Source organism: Orbicella franksi, chromosome 7, assembly GCF_964199315.1.
Source record: "Orbicella franksi chromosome 7, jaOrbFran1.1, whole genome shotgun sequence".
Taxonomy (NCBI): domain Eukaryota; kingdom Metazoa; phylum Cnidaria; class Anthozoa; order Scleractinia; family Merulinidae; genus Orbicella; species Orbicella franksi.
Genome location: NC_138151.1, coordinates 19,302,095 through 19,313,824, shown reverse-complemented (window position 1 = coordinate 19,313,824; position 11,730 = coordinate 19,302,095). Strand labels below are relative to the sequence as shown.

The 11,730-nt window shown below is 43.2% G+C and overlaps 1 pseudogene across 1 annotated transcript in view; it reads right to left on the bottom strand.

The window, feature by feature from the left end:
- The window catches only part of LOC145492307 (uncharacterized), a 183,958-nt pseudogene that overhangs the window by 3,977 nt on the left and 168,251 nt on the right, over positions 1-11,730 (bottom strand). The window lies entirely within an intron of this gene.

The following is an 11,730-nucleotide window of genomic DNA, read 5'->3' as shown; positions in this document are numbered from 1 at the left end:
TCGGCGAAATGGCTTCCTCGACGAGAAGAGGACGGCAGAGAGATGAGTCGAGAATTCTCGTGCGTATGCCCGGTTGAGTAAGTTTACTTCCGGCAGCCGTCCTAGCTGGTCCCGTCCTGGTATCTTAAGGTGCCTAATACCCCCAACTTCAGTTACATGCATTTGACGTCAGGACAGCGGTTCATTCAAATTTCAGGCGCACCGGCCGTATGCAAGGCCCTGAGTTCGCAGTACATTTTTAGCATGAGAGTAGCCTGAGAGGCTAGCTTGAGAGCATAGTCTAAACTTTGAAGCAGTCCGGGAATTAACTAGAACTTATTCTTGCTAACTGGTAGCTTATTTTTGCAGAATAAGCAAGAACCTATTCTGAACATGTTCTTGCTGACATCAGAGTAGCCTGACAGGCTACATTGAGAGCATAGTCTAAACTTTGAAGCCATAGGCGTACGGGCACCTTCGGACTTAAGGGAGCGGAGACCTTCTTGCCCGAAAAAATTAAAATATGCCCGAACGTGTGAGTGTTGAAATCGGGATGCGAACGCACTCAAATTGCGTGAAAAACAAATACGTGCTTGCATATTCAATAACCTCTATGAACAGTCTCAATCGAGTAAAATCTAAAACTTATCAAAAGAAAAATTTCTTCCTTTCATGGCGTTCGTTCAGCGATCGGCTGATCAGCATCAGAGACATTAGTGTTTCAAGATGCACCGTTTGGACGATTGTTAAAGAAGTTATCCTATATTAGAGACGAGCGTCTAGCGTCTCGACATACTCGAGAAGTTCAAAGAACAACATGAGCCATTGCTAGGAGTCCTTCAAGCCTTCCATGAATTCAGAAGCCACGTAAATACGATGGTAAACAACATGGACATACTAGAGAAACATTTCCAAAGAAAAATTCAAGAAAGAAATTAAAACACCCCACGGTTAAGACATTCCAAACGGCTCTTTTCAGGGCTTCCACAAAAACGAAAGTCTTGGTGTCCTTGTTTTGTTGATAGAAAATTGGGAAAGAAAATAATATCCTTATCGTAGATTTCCAGGACACACATTTAAACGACTTGTATAGCTAACAAAAAACGTCAGGTATTTCGTCCACGAAAACAGAGCCTTGATTGACCTTGACAGAAACCGTGTTACATTCAAAGGAACAGGATATCTTGGAAAACATGCCAGCTCGCTGAGAGATCGAGTTATGGGAACCTTCCCTCCCCAGATTCCCACTTATGTCCAGGATTGAACGCAAGCATTGGTTTATTAGTACTTCATATTTGGCAGGGTTATTTGACATTTTCATATTACTTCATATTTGTCGGAACTGTGCGTGTTTTGGTGACTTTTTAACCATGAGGATACTTAGTGATGCTTATCATAAGGAATTTGAATCTCATTAACGTTCTGTACGGGTCCGCAAATGATCCCAGGACTGCAAATGATCCCCAAATTGAACCGCAAATGATCCCGGACGGGAAATGATCCCCATATTGGACCGCAAATGATCCCGATCAAAAACTAAGGAATGGCATGCATGGTGGGATGGTGTGGATAGGGAATAGGCCATATTCGTATTCTCGATATTGGACTGGAACTAGCTTGCAACTGAGGCTAATGCGGGGAGTCTTTTCAAATGCAAATGACATTGATCTCCTTTTAATGATATTCTCCCGCATGAGCCTCCTTTCCAAGCTGGCTTACATTTCTTTGCAATTCTCAGTAAAATTATGATCAGTGCAACATACGCTACATATCCTCCTTTGTTAAACATTGATATTTCGGTGTTATAGTTAAACCACATTTCATCAGCATTAACGCCACTCGTCTAAGGTTTTAAACTAAAATCTAACCATGAAGCAGCTATTACAGAAGACGCTGTCACCTGAGTAGACCTACAAGCCTACAACGCTTCATCACTCTGTAAAACACCTAGTCTGTAGCACTGGAAATTTGAACAAATTTATTTTGTAGTTTTTCCTTGGTCATATTTTGGCTTTAATTCCTCGGAAATGACTACTTGAATATTCTAAGAAGCCAAAATTTCAAGCTATAGTTATGAAGTTATGAAGCTTCAGGATCAAGCAAGGCCAAGGCTTGCTCTTCGTTTTGACAATTAGCTGTTTGAAAGATGTTTGATACTATCGCCACCGGGATTTCGAGAATGTTTACAAGTATGTGTTTTTCTAAGACTTCTAATTCGTCTTCACATGACGTGTTTTTATCCTCATCAGGCATAAGAGGCGGTATATTTACAATTAGCGTGCTTCGTTTGGAAACCAGAGCACTTTGAATTTCAGGGTTATGGAGGTTGCATGACACAAGGCTGCGGTCGACTTTGTTGAAAAATATATACTTATCTCATGATTTTGAGCCTTTTTAGAAGTTAGAGCATTAGGAAAAGTGCTTATGTAAGTGCATGTTTGTTTAGTACTGATGATAGGCCCTTTGCAGCTGGGGTCACGTGACCAAACTTTTCCGAGAAAATTTTTGTATTATGGGCTATAGCTTGAAAAATGCCAGAAATGGAAAGAGCGCATCGAAAATGCTAAAATGGCTAAGTTTGAGGCCCCTGGAAGTAAAGAGTAAGTTTATACTACAGTTTGAATTTTCGTTAAATTTAGAGGATTTCACTAAAAAAGTTAACGTTAAAAAGCAACGACGTTTCGACCGCTCGACGGTCATTTTCAAATTGAAAAGTAAAAGTTTTGCATGCGCCCAAATATATACAATCGATTATAAGAATGCTAATGAGACACTGACTAAAACTCTAAAATATTTACATAGAAACAATACAAGAAAATTGCGGCATGAGTAATAAAAACGTTAAGGCGATAGAAACGATTTTAAAATTAAATAATTAAAATAATTAAGTAAATAGCTTCGCGCGGATCGAGTCACTCTGTTTGTTCAATTTTGCTTGAAGTTTACGAATAAAAAGCATTTCAAAAATCAAACAGTCGAGTTTGCTCTGACAGTTTTTTTCAAAATCCTGAAATTGCTTCCAATCGTCTCTGGATCCTTTCCGTGCTCATCCTTAACGTGGTTGCCGATTGTTGATCGCTTATGTTCCTCCACACGTTGATGTAGGTGTCGACTCGTAAAGTCGACATGGTCTGCATCGCACAGACCACACTTGTAATAATAAACAACGTTTTGTTGATTCACAATTGGAGGTTTATGTTCCTTTGGTTTGAATTGTCCTTTGATCTTCTGACTTGTGTAAACAGGCTGGACAACGGCATCAATCTTTCGACTGAGATCACCGGGTTGGTGTCTTACCGCATTCGCCAATTTCTGGTCTTTGAACGGTAAGACAATTCTGATGGGAACATCTTGTTCATCGGATACTTTTGGGATTATTTAATTTTTAAATCGTTTCTATCGCCTTAACGTTTTTATTACTCATGCCGCAATTTTCTTGTATTGTTTCTATGTAAATATTTTAGAGTTTTAGTCAGTGTCTCATTAGCATTCTTATAATCGATTGTATATATTTGGGCGCATGCAAAACTTTTACTTTTCAACTTGAAAATGACCGTCGAGCGGTCGAAACGTCGTTGCTTTTTAACGTTAACTTTTTTAGTGAAATCCGTTTCTAAAAATTTGTTGATTTGAATTTAGAGGATTTGTATGTCAAATGTTGCTGGAGAGCAAGGTCTTGCTCTCCAGCAACTTCTTCCATACAAATCTTATTCTTTTAAAATTTCGGACCGTCATAAAATCTCCTTCTTTAATGATGGGGGCCTCAAACTTGGCCATTTTGATATTTTCGACATGCTTTTTCCATTTCTGGCATTCGTTAAGTTATAGCCCATAATTTTAAGAAAAATAGGTCACGTGACGGCTTAGCTGCAAAGGGCCTATTAGTCACCTAGAAAGCCAAAGTAAGCTCCAGATGTTTACACTATATTCCGGCCGCCATATTGGTGTACTACGGATGTACACCAACACGGCGTTTTCTTACTGGGTTCTGCCGTAAATTTCTGGGAAACATTTACGACGAATATCTGAAGTTTGGGGGAACGCACAGGCCTAAAACTTGGAGAAGTGTCGTATTTAGTTATCTTCTATAGCATACATCACAATTTCTCAGCTTTTTCCATTGGTATTCGATTTATTATTTTTTTTTATTGCGTGACAGTGAAAACGACCTGTACCATTCGAAGAACAAAACAGCAACTGTGGAATATTTTTTTGTAAAATGATAAAAAATGTTTTTTAGCTCATAATTTTTGCACATGTTCTCACCTTCCTTTGATATAAATCCATGCCATTCCTTAGTTTTTGATCGGGATCATTTGCGGTCCAATATGGGGATCATTTCCGGTCCGGGATCTTTTGCAGTTCAATTTGGGGATTATTTGCGGACCCGTACAGTTCAATCCTGGACATATCTGCAGATTCCTCAAAAGAAGGATTCCAAAGAAATTAAAGTTGTCACTCCTAAAGCTGGTCTTAAAGATCTTCGAGCCACAGCAAGTTAAGCAAAATCACAAGTGCAAACACATGGGTTTTCATTGGTCACTGTTAGCTTTCATGCTCCCTGTACTGTACCTGCTGCCAGTTTCACATACGCCCCATACAAAACACAACGGCGAGCCCGTTCCAGTTCAAAAATTACCAAGTTCCTCGTCCACGGAGCCCCAGATGAAATCGATCACGTTGGTCACGTACGTTGCACGCCAGTAGGGACTTTAAGCAGCGGGAACGCGGACGGCGACGGGGACGCCGAAACCTGTGAGAAGGCTGGGGAGAGAACGCCGTTGTGGCGGGAATTCACAAACATTAAGCGGCACCGTCGGAAACCGCGGTTTCCGCACTGAAAGCTTATTGACATAATCGATATTCGTCCTCTGTTTATCAAGATGAACTAGGATCACTTGATTGAAAGAAGTTCGCAATCAACTCTTGATAATCCACGATGAAGGTGTGTTAAACGATCACGAACTTCTACTCTTGTACGATTTAAACCGGTCTAATGATTCCTTTCCTGATTTTAACTTCGATGGTTTGAAGACGACGAGTGCTGGTCTGAATTTCGCTTCCACAAACGCAACTTGCCCCTTCTCGCTGAGTTGTACAGTGAAGTAAACGAACTTGTTATCAGCAGATGTTTAATCAGACTGGCGCGACAAAACAGTGTGCTGACTGATAAAGATCTAAGTAAACCACTGATCTTACGACTGAAAATGGAAACAGCTACGCAAGTTTTAATGGTGTCTACCCTTTTAAATGTGTTAGAATCTCACCATCATGAGCCATTTGACATTTGAGTACTTCTCGAAAGGAAAAATTTCGATTGAAATTCATGTAAGTTGTCTTTATTCACATTAGCTTTCAAAAAGATATTTCACGGTACTCACATGTTCGCCGACTGGCTTGAGTTCGCTTCAGATTTCTCGACGTTTCTTTAAAATGAAATATCTCACATGACAAGAGAAAACAAGCATTAAAGTTCCTCGAAATTAGTAACACGGGTTATTTAGCGTTGACACAGCAGAGGAAACGAAAGCGAAAACTCACGTTTTCAGACAACGCGAAATGAGCTTCACTCACGTCGGGCCCGAACGCAGAACGTCAACTTGTTTCCCGCCAGTCATGCGCAGTGGACCTTTCGGCTTTTCCCTGATCTTATGGCGTTCCCGTCGCCGTCCGCGTTGTCTTTGCTTAAAGTCCCTATTGGCGGGAAGACGCCCGGGTCCAGCAGTGACAACAGCCTCGACAAGGTCGAAGAAGAAACTAAACCTCCACATTTTCAGCCAAAACGGGAGTGCTATCGCTGCAGTGGGAACCATGATCCCTCGAGCTGCAAATACAAGAACGAAGTGTGTTACAAATGTCAAAAGAAAGGCCACATGGCTAAAGTATGTCGAGGAAAGAAGAAACCTCAAAAGCAAGACAAACGTGGGCGCCGGCCAGATGGTAAACAAAGAACGCATTTTGTTGAAGAAAGCGCCGATCAAGACGACGTCTATGCCATGTATCATCTGTCCAGCGATCGAAATAAATCGTTCAAAGTGGATCTGGAACTTTGTGGACGGAAAACCACGATGGAAATCGACACGGATGCTTCGAAGACGATATTAAATGAAGCAACGTACGGAAGATTGCGTGACGCATTGGGTCCACTCCAGACAACAAAAGCGGTTCTAAGCACGTACACAGGAGAAAAGATTCCAGTACAGGGAGCAGTTACGGTTCCAGTAAAATATGAAAGCCAGCAGAAGAAATTAAACGCTCTCATTGTCAAAGGTGGTGGACCGAACCTACTTGGTCGAGATTGGCTTGAAGAAATTCGCTTGGATTGGGAAACAATCTTTCAGATAGCCAGTGATAATACCCAATCGGCACTTCAAGACGTGCTTTCAAAATACCAAGATGTATTTGCTGAAGGATTGGGCACGCTAAAAGGGTGTAAAGGCGAAGATCTACGTGGATCAAGACGCGGAACCAAAATACATCAAAGCCAGAGCAGTACCTTACGCATTGAGAAGCAATGTCGAACTTGAACTCGAAAGATTGGAGCGTGAAGGAATTATTTCTCCGGTGGAATTCTCAGAATGGGCAGCACCCATTGTACCTGTGGCAAAACCCAATGGGACTGTGAGGATTTGTGGAGACTATAAACTAACAGTAAATCAAGTGTCCAAACTGGACAATTATCCAATACCGAAAACAGAGGATCTTTTGGCTACCCTGGGAGGTGGTGAGAAATTTACCAAGCTGGACATGTCGCAAGCATATCAGCAGATGACTCTAGATGAGGAGTCTCGGAAGTTTACCACCATAAACACCCATAAAGGCCTATTTCAGTACAATAGACTGCCTTTTGGAGTGTCCTCTGCACCTGGCATTTTTCAGGGGACGATGGAAAACCTCTTGCAAGGCATTCCACAGGTCATTGTGCGAATGGACGACATTCTCATCAGCGGGAAGGACGACAACAATCACATTGCCAATTTAGAGGCAGTACTCAAGAAGCTATCAGAAGCTGGACTGCGGCTGCGAAAAGAAAAGTGTTTCTTCATGGTGCCGGACGTCACCTATTGTGGTTATGAGATCAATGGTCGTGGTATCAAGCCAGTAGAAGCTAAGGCGGAAGCCATACAAAATGCCCCAGTGCCTGAGAATGTTACTCAGCAGCGTGCATTTCTGGGAATGCTAAATTATTATCACCGTTTCCTACCAGACATCGCTACAGTACTAGAACCACTCCACAAGCTTCTTAGACAAGGTACAAAGTGGTGTTGGAAGACCGAGCAGCAGGTGGCTTTTGACAAATCCAAGAAACTACTCCAGTCTGCAAACCTCCTGGTACATTTCCAGCCAGATCTGGAACTAATCTTGGCGAGTGATGCCTCAGATTATGGAGTAGGGGCGGTACTTCCCCACCGGATGGCAGATGGAACAGAGCGCCCAATTGGTTACCTCTCAAGATCACTGAACACAGCTGAGCGTGGGTATTCCACTATTGAAAAAGAGGCTTTGGCCATCATGTTTGGAGTGAAGAAGTTTAATCAGTTCTTGTACGGTCACAAGTTCACCATACAGACTGATCACAAGCCGCTGGAAGGGCTTTTCAACGAGAAGAAAGGAGTACCCCAACAAGCCTCTCCAAGAGTTCAGCGGTGGGCCCTTACCTTGGCAGCATATGAGTACAAATTGCCTATAAAACGGGGACCACAAATGCCAATGCGGATGCATTAAGTCGACTCCCCTTGTCCAAGAGGCCAGTCTGTTCCTGTACCTGGAGAGACAGTTTTGCTCTTAGAACATCTGGACCACACCCCAATCAACTCACGTCATATCCAAGAATGGACAAGGCGCGATCCTGTTCTCTCAAAAGTGCACCAGTTTACACTTAATGGATGGCGACACCACTGCCAGGATGTGCAGTTACACCCATATTTGAGCCGGAAAGCAGAATTAACCATAGAAAGTGGATGCGTTCTATGGGGAAATAGGGTGATAGTACCACCTCAAGGACGAGCACAAGTCATAGCCGAGCTTCACGAAGTCCATCCGGGCATATCAAGGATGAAAGCCCTTGCACGTGGTTATGTGTGGTGGCCAAACGTGGATCGTGAGTTAGAAGATGCAGTTAAAAAGTGACAGCAATGCCAACTGCACCAGAAGGCCCCAGCAGAAGCACCTCTTCACCCATGGGAGTGGCCCGGTCAACCCTGGTCACGGGTGCACGTTGATTATGCAGGGCCATATAAGGGTCACATGTATTTAGTGGTGATCGATGCACATTCCAAGTGGATGGATGTCCACATAATGCAAAGTACAACATCAGCCGCCACCATAGTGAAGTTGAGAGAAATCTTCGCGACCCATGGTCTCCCGGAAACCATCGTCAGCGACAATGGTCCCAATTTCACAAGTGCGGAATTTGAGAATTTCCTCTCAAAAAATGGCGTCAAACACACCAAAGTATCGCCATACCATCCAGCTTCGAATGGACAGGCGGAGCGAGCAGTTAGAGCCTTCAAAGATGGGATAAAGAAGATGGAAGAGGGAACCATGCAAGACAAGTTGTCACGTTTTCTGCTCAAGTACAGAACAACACGACACACGACAACAGGGGTTACACCACCGGAGCTGCTGATGAAGAGAAAGCTGAGAACTAAGCTTGACCTCATAGTGCCCAACACTGCAAGTCTGGTGAGACAGAAGCAAGAACATCAAAAACAGACCCATGACCACCACGCCAAACACAGGGACTTTGAAGCCAGTGATCCTGTGTTCATAAAGGACTTCAGTACCCCCAAGTCCTGGCAAAAAGGAACTGTGGTGCAGACGACGGGCCCAGTCTCAGCCTTAGTCGAATTACCGGATGGTCGAGTTGTTCGACGACATCAGGACCATATGCGGAAAAGCCACAGCCAAGACCCAACAAAGTCAAATCCTGAGATTTTAGTACCAGGAGTGGGGTCGGAGGTAGATTGCACAACAGACGCAACCCAACCGAGTAGCCCAACCAAGCCGGTCGTGAGTTCGTCTGATGCACAAGAGGCTAAACCATCACGCCCAGTCCGCGACCGACGTTTACCCGAACGTTTCAAAGACTATGAACTTTAAAACTTATGACACTGCTTTTGAACATTGATTAGCGATCGGCAAGAATCATTATGTGAAAAACATTTGATTGATTTTATTACGCTTCTGCTCAGTGTTTCTTTTTGTTTTGTTTGGAATAGCAAAAGTCTTAAGGGGGAGGAATGTTATAATCTAGTCACGGGCGGAGTCATGTTATCGGTAATCGGATATCCATGTTGTGTAATGTGGGATTTCAATTCATTCTTCTTCGTGATTATTAAAGCATGTAGATCTACAATTCGCTTCACCTTGATTTATTACAAACACAGAGAAGATGTTGACTCATTTGTGCTTTGACTTCGCAAACAAGCAAGACATTGTGGCTATGGGCCCGCAGAACTTGAATTCACCGTGAGAGATCACTTGTTGGAGAAAATCTCTTCCCTGGAATTACGGACCAAGCTGTTTGAGGAGCCAAATATACAGCTTGCTGCAGCGATAGATAAGGCAAGAGCATATGAAATGGCACAGCGTCAGGCGAGCAGTCTTGCCGAAGGAGAGGAAGACGTGATGTGGTAAAGGACCGTGATAGCAAGAAACCATCAAGTGGATTTGGTAAGCACAAATGATATGCATGTGGCAAGGTGGGACATTTTGCTCGTGACAAAATTTGTCCAGCTCGGGGTAAAAAGTGCGTTAAATGCGGTGATAAAGGACTCTGGACAGCTTGTTGTAGGAGTGAGGCTAAGAGCAAAAAGGGTGGTAGAGTGAGAGAAGGGAGACCGCGTGGTGATAAACAGAGGCGTTCTAGTGATGTCAAACATGATCCAGAATCAGGGAACAGGCAAGTTATTCAAGTGGAATATGACAGTGGAAATGAGGCTTTTACATTTCCTATCAATTTCAAGGAGGAGATAGCCTGTTAGGATAATGTGACAATTAGGCCCTGTTCGCACTAAGACGAAAATTTGAGTTTAGCGTTTGCAAAAAAACTGAAAATTTTGTAATCACCAATTTTTTGTTTTCGTAATCCTGTTCGCACATGAAGATGCTAATTTTTTTTTAGTGACGGTGTCAGTTAGTAATTTGATCAATTTACCATCAAGATGTCGTTTCATACTTGGCATTTTTTCTCTTTGTTCCCTTTTTCGTGTTTTCTGTGCTTCCAGTAGTTGCAGCAGTCGTCTGATCTTCAGTGGATGTTACGGATGTGGATGCATTGTGAATCCGCTCGAGTTTGCTGCGATGGAAACTGTAAGAAGTACTGCTGTTGCGTAGCGATTTGGGAATCGTAATAACTTTGATTACCCTGATCTTGATCTTGGGAGCATTGCGAGCAATAATAATTGAAGTACCATGGATCGATGTTGCTTCTGTGCCGATCCATCTAGCTCAATTAAAATAGCGGGAAGTCATACGGTCACGTTCGCTTCGTGATCCATATGTTGCAAAATTTGATGACCCAATGACAGATGGATGTCAAGGAACAAAGGATTTTCTCGCCTGACAAAATTTTTACAGCCTCCAAAGCTAGTCGACGGAATCTTTGAAGTTTCGTTGCGCTTGCAAAAATTTTGGTGGGTTCAAAAAACCGTTCGCACTAGAAATGGCTGCGTGTTGACAGATTTTTTGGCAAATCAAACAAAATTTCGCGTAGTGCGAACAGGCCCTAACGAAGATTGATAACACAACCACAAGCATGTTTGTTGACTCTGGTGCCCAGTCTACTGTGCTTGGTAAGAAGCAGTTCGACAACCTTGTGAGGGATGGCCTTAAAGCAAAACTGCAACTCGAAGAAAGGAATTTGCGAGGGTATTTACCGCTTGTGGGTAAATTTGAGGCACGTATTTAGAAACTATCCTTGTGACACAAGGTGAAGGATGGTGTTTACCTGGCAAACAACTGCAAGTGTTGGGTGTTTGTCCAGAACTGGGGGGTGTGGCTAAAGTTTTTTCTGTGAGCGGTGGCATTGATGGTATTGTAGATAATTTCGGAAAGGTGTTCTCTGGAGTTGGCAAATTGTCAGGCTACCAACTTAAGCTGCACATTGATCCGGAGGTGAGACCAGAAGCACAGAAACCTAGAAGAATTCCTTACCCCTTGAAAGAGAAAGTCACTAGGAAAATCAACGAGCTCCTTGATCTTGACATCATTGAGAAGGTTTCAGGTTCAACAATGTGGGTCAACCCAGCTGTATTTGCCCCCAAGTCGGACAAAGATGACATGCGTATCTGTGGGACACGAGGTGTGCTAATCAGGTCATGCGAAGAGAGAAAATACCAATTCCAACAGTGGTTGAAGTCCTGGAGGAACTGAATGGGGGCACAGTCTTCTCTAGATTTGCAACGAACATGGACTTCCATCAAATTGAGCTGGAGGAAGGTTCCACGGATATCACAACATTTTCAGCTTGTGACTCGCTGTTTTGTTACAAGAGGCTGAGCTTTGGTATAAACAGCGCCCCTGAGCAGTACCGGAACATCGTGGGACAAACAATCACCGGATGCCCAGGAGTCACCAAAATCGCGGACGACATCGTGGTACATGGCAAAACGACCAAAGAACATGACAGAAACCTTGTTGCCTTGCTAAACAGATGGCAAGAGAGAAACCTTACCCTGAACAAGACTAAGTGCAAGATCCGGATGAGTCAGACTGTATTCATGGGACGGATTCTGAACAAGCATGGTC